This window comes from Lissotriton helveticus, chromosome 4_1, assembly GCF_964261635.1.
Source record: "Lissotriton helveticus chromosome 4_1, aLisHel1.1, whole genome shotgun sequence".
NCBI classification, from domain to species: Eukaryota; Metazoa; Chordata; class Amphibia; order Caudata; family Salamandridae; genus Lissotriton; species Lissotriton helveticus.
The window spans coordinates 134,909,407-134,915,406 of NC_136063.1; the positions used below are offsets into that span (position 1 = coordinate 134,909,407).

The window sequence follows — 6,000 nt, forward strand, 5'->3', positions numbered from 1 at the left end:
ATGTGCTTCTTGTTACTACAGCACCTCCAGCCTCCCAAAAAGGCTTCTCTAGTAGGATCCCGGCACATTCATCCCAAAATGAGATCCGTAAACAACGAGGCAAGCAGCGGGATTGTTTGAGATGGAATTATTAATTCTTCGTTATTCAAAGGGGCATATGAAATGGTCAGCCAAGACTAACGTTACCGCTGATGTATAATGGCATGAAATGTTGCTACATGTGATATTGAATGTTACGCCCAACCACCTGGATAAGGGGTGGAATCCAGTGGGCCCTTCTCACCCACTTATTAAATTATAGAAAGTGGTGGATCACAGTTTCAAGTACTTTCTCTATTGCTGATTGAGACCAGTGTGACCCTGTGGAAACCTTCTGCCAGTAGATTAGCCTAGAACTGATCTGTCCAGCCCTTATGTCCCTAACTGTCCTGTCTCCTATTCTTGTGAGAAATCATCCACACTGAGACCCTTTAGCAGGAGGAGCTTGCACCCGCCTCTTATGGGAAGGGGTGGAAAATTATAGTTCTCACAGTTTGTTACAAAGTTACACCATTTCCTTAAAACTACCATAACAAACTTTCAAATCACTTTTTCTTTACAGTTAGTAAATTTGATGTTACTTTTCAAAGTTAGTTTTCTTGTGCCTCTAATTAAGTACGTTCTTTTTCCACTCAAGTGATTAACCACTCAGTGTCCCACTCTAAGAAATGAAACTAGATAATTTGTTGATTGCATAAATGATTTTAGAGTATGTTCATCTATAGTTACAATAAAACGAAGGGCTCACTGGTGCCACAAGTATTTTGGCCTATACGTGGCACTATGCTGCAGGACCATGCATTAATTGGATTACAAGTATTTTGATTTCCCTTTCAGGTCATTGTTACAGGCTTGATCAATTAGTCATAGCTATGTTTGTGGCTATTAATCTGTATCTAGTCTGTGGTGTTTAAGTATCTTGTTTTCATAAAATATTAATGTGTCATTTCTTCTCTTATTTCAACAGGTTACATTAATGATGAAATACACACACCATCTTACCATCAGAGCCAATGTTCAAGCGCTGCACAATCAGATAGTCCTAAGCCATCATGGAGAGAGGAACCTCTAGGAAAAGTATGAAAAGGAGGCTAGTGCCAGCCCACCAAAGACAGTGTTTCAGTGTTGTAGACATGAGAACAGCTTCCCAGATAATCACTGCTTTTTTATAGTCAACCCATCACAACAGACTCTCTAAGTTTCTGCTGATTTTGGGTGCACTTTACTTCTAAAGGGAACTCCAATCATTAAACAAATCTGAGGTTGACAAGACAAATGTTTCTTAGTAAGAGACTAGAAAATCCATACAGATGTTCTAAACGTTACATACATTGTTTGTAGAAGGATCATCGGTGGCTCATCAAAAAAGTCACATTAAGAGATGTTTACAAACTAAAAGCTAAAGTGATACCAGAGAAACCATTTTGCTCGTAAATCATAGGAATGCACTCTATGTGATAAGGCTTTCATGGCAAAGGAATGTTTAATTAGACACCACAAAATACATGTAATTGAAAAGCTTTTTTAATGTATTGTAAGAATATGCTAGACAATACTTACTGTCAATGAACCATAAAAACATACCAGACGTGATAAAGCTGTAAGTACATTGTCAGAACCTCAGAATATGCATTACTGGTGTTAAACCCTATAAATGCACTAAATGTAACAAAACGTTTAGTTCCAAGCACTTCCTGAATCTATTTCAGAAAATCAATGCTGGTGAACAGAACCCATAAATGTATTGAATGTGACCGGACCCTCATTAAAAATGTGCTGTTTAATGTCCACCAGGGAACACATACTGGAAAGAAGCCATATAGATATAGTAAATGTGTGAAAGCCTTCTGTACGAAAGTTGGACTAAATCTTCTCCAGACCACCCATACCAGCAGGAAACAGTATAAATGTAGCAAATGTAGAGCTGAAACTAAACAGACACCAAAAGATCCATACTGGTGAGAAATCCTGTAAATGTACTGGCCAACCATTTTATGCACAGTCTGAATTAAAGGAACACCAACAAATCCATAGTGGCGCTAGACCCTATTTAAATGTACTGATTATTGCAAAGCTTTCCCTTTCAAGAGTGAATTGGAGCAACACCAAGTAATTTGTACTGTTGAGAAAACATATAAATGTAGTGAATGTGCACAGTCTTTCAGCTTTTGTTGATCTCTGGGGAAACGCCTATCGGGACACATTGGACTAGGTAAAAATGTCTTGAATGTGACAAGGATTTTATTACACCACCACATTTAATTGGACACCACAAAAGCCATACTGGTGAGAAATTATTTATGTGTACTGAATGAGACGAAGGTTTAATTGAAAGGTATGACTAGAGCAACACCAGAGAATCCATATTGGTGAGGAGTGCTACAAATGTACTGAATACAACAAGGCTGTTAAAGCAAAGAGGGCTAAACGCACATCACAGAGCAGATTCTGGTGAGGAACATGAGAAAGCTCTCAGTACAAAGTGTGCATCAATAAAACTACACCAATGAATCCATTCTGTTGAGAAATCTTATCAAAGTACTGAATGTAATAAGGCTCTTATTAGAGAGGGGAACCTTAACACGCACCACCTAAGCCATACTGGCTAGAAATTGTATCGCTGCACCAAGTGTGAGAAAGCTTTTAGTATAAACTCAAGGTTAAAGCAACACCAGATATTCCACATAGTTGAGAAATTATATAAATGTAATGACTGTGACAAATGTTTTCAGTGTAAAGGAGGTATTAAGGCAGCACAAGAAAATCCTCACAGGTGGAAAATCTTACATGTGTACTGAATGTTTCACAGCTTTTATTACAAAACCAGGACTAAAGCATATTGTTTAGCAATCTTATAAATGTACTGAATGGGAGAAGACTTTCATCACAGTCACAGCTGATTCAACATCTGTCCAACCATACTGGTGAGAAACAATAGAAGTATTTCAGAGAAGGTTAGCCTCTACTTCTTTTCATTCTGTTACTTAACCCAGTAAGCAGCCTCGATAGTGACTTATGTAGTGGGTGTAAGTTAACCCCTCCGAAGCCAGTCAAATCCATGTTTGCTGTTTGTGGATGACCTACAACTACAGTGCAAGTATTAACTTCCTTGAGAAACAAATGCCAATAGGAAATTCTTCACTGATATGAAGGTGGACATTGGCCTTCAAAAGTTCATAAGCTGCTTTTGAGAATAATGTACATCATCACATGCAGAGCATGGATTTAGATAAGGACTGCAGAATTAAGGAACGTGGTCTCTAGGCTGTGTAGAATTGCCCAGATATAAATAAAGCTAAGCTGCAGTGTCCACGTTTAAAGTATGAGGACAAAATCATCAAAGATTAGTAAAGCTAATTCTGAAGATGTTTCTTAACAGTGTGTGGAAAAAATGCAGCTTAAACATCACCTTGACATTCCTGTTTTATCTTATAGCTTTAGAATAACAAGCTAGCCACGTACTGAAATCAAGTTTTAATAAAAAAAATGTTGATGCCTATACATTATAGTTGCTTGCTTCTGAAGTGTTTTACAGTGTACATTTGAAGAAACCGGCAAATGAGATAAATACAGGTTTGGGCAAATCGAGTTGGAGACTGTTCCACACCTGCATGCCAAGTGCTTAGGATAGAAGCATCTTTCACAAACGTTCAGAGCAAATGATCTTATTATCCATAAATGGAATCTACATGTTAGCATTGCAGTACCACACAGACGTTTTGTTTCCATTTAATGTGAACCATCAGACATCAACTAACCAACAAAGTTTGTGGGCAGAAATTGAGGCCTAGTAGTAACAGACACGCTCACAAGCAGTACTGTAGATGTAGAGGTCTGATTCCCCAGTGACTACTGCATCCTATGTAGTGAATTGTGCACATGGGAAAAATACCTGGAGATACAAAATGTGCTTGCATAAAACATGGCAGACCGCAACAGAATTGGACAAAGATACTGTAGTTGCCATGGGATTAATAAAAGAAATAATTCACTGCAACTTAGATAGCCTGTCCATTAAGGCAATAACATAAAGACTTTAGTTTGCAAACCTTATGATGAACACTTTAAGCAAATTTAAGAAATAATGCTGAATATTATCCAAACCTTGGAAATAAGAGCTATTCTTACCAGGGTATGTAGGCAAAACACTATGTAGAGACACCCCACGATAGATCATATGAATCTTCAAGGATTTTATTCCAATAGTTTATGGTTACATCAAAGAGTCTTTGTAAGCACGCAGCTTTAGAAATTCTTGTAACCAAAAGTCATCGAATTTCACACCCACTATGTACAAGTAACTAAGATCATACCAATATACTTAGTGTGAGAAAAGCATTGTTCTTCATAGTTTTACTTTGGGTTATCACAGTGGTGAGACAGAACATAGTCATGTAAATGGATGGGACACAACCTGCAGTATGTCAGCAGGTGATCATCGACATATTTACTCTTGAACAGTCATGCCAATAATATTTTACTCCCTTGTGGTAAGTTCTGGAATCTGCCTCCAACCTGCAACTTTGTCCTGTGTAATCTATCACCCATCATGCCACTGTACTCTGGAACTCTCATTGGAAATGGTTTTGATTCTGCGTTACTATTACAATATGAAGGGAGGTGAAGTGTAAAGGATGGATAAGAGCCTTCTGCTCAGAGGGAGGAAAGATGACGGGAAATAGAAACCGGAACTCATTGTACCTTTTAAAGGCATATTAATAAACCCTTTGAAGTGAAACCGAGCTATTGAATAATATCACGCCAGTATGTAAAAATGTGGACTTATCTCTCTGCACCCCAATATTGGAATTTTAGCCATTTTGGTGACCCCTTCTTCACCTTTGAGGCACAACAAGAGCATTTTTATGCATATATGGGTGGTTTAAAGGCAATATACACAGTTATTTTGGTGTTATATTTTTCTTTGCTTATACTATTGTGAAATTTCATTATAGTGTATGGCAGGGGCTTGGATTTGGAATCTGTTGATATAAAAATGTGTCCAATTTGAGCTGGAGTAAAACAATTGACTGGAGGGTTGTTTTGTTTCTAATGGGTAAAATAATTCAATAGCCTTTCTAGTGTGCTCTTTATTAAACACAGTGTATCTACTTGTCCTCTTACTATATCTTGAAGAACCAAGCAAATGTCATATTTTTGATGACCTTGGACCCCCAACTTTAATTTCACAATTTTTTTGAGGTGTTTAAAATGGTTGTATGTATGTAAAACCTTCTTGACGATGTTCCTTTTGTTGTAATTGATTATAAAATTCCTCTCAAGCAAAGACAAATGTGTATATCTGTTCTAATTCCTTTTAAGCTAAGAAAAATGTGTATATCTGTTCTCTCAAAACTAATTGGTCTAAAACTCATGTTGAAATCGTTTATCATGACATACCAAGAGGTGCAGTTACACAGCTTGTGCTGTAGCTTGCCTGTCATGTTTACTCTGCTTTAGAATGACAGGACCATTAACCTGGGATCCCCCTTAACACCATTTTTCTTTATTTAGGGAAGGGGGTTCCCTCCCCAAAACCCCCACCTTTACCCTAACAACTTTCTTTTGCGAGTTTTGTTATGGCAAATCTCCCCATCTTCCTTATGCTTTTGCTTTATTATTATTCCCTGCCTCCAAGCACCTATGCACCCTTAACTTAGTAACTTCAAATGGCTATTCAGTATAATGGGATTTTTTTGTTGTTGAAATGTCATCAGTCAAAATGGTATTTAATTATATTTACGGCTCCCGGTTTTATGGTAATTATCTTTTTAACATTTCCATCTGCATTTATGCATATTTATTTTTTAACCGTCTCATATGTATTCATCCATACGTATTTTGTGTTTTTGGAGAATAAATGGAGTCATAAAATGGTACATTTCCACATATATTAAATTGATAAACCCGCACTCATACTTTGATGCCTGTCAATTTTTTTTAGTAAATTAAGCAGCAAAA

At 37.2% G+C, this 6,000-nt stretch overlaps 1 protein-coding gene across 1 annotated transcript in view; it reads left to right on the forward strand.

Moving 5' to 3' along the window:
* Positions 1-5,723, forward strand: part of LOC144828414 (general transcription factor II-I repeat domain-containing protein 2-like) — a 70,652-nt gene extending 64,929 nt beyond the window's left edge. Inside the window, exon 3 of the mRNA XM_078686539.1 lies at positions 1,007-5,723. The gene's annotated coding sequence lies outside the window, so the exon portion shown is untranslated. The remainder of the gene's footprint in view (positions 1-1,006) is intronic.
* The last annotated feature ends 277 nt before the right edge of the window (positions 5,724-6,000 follow it).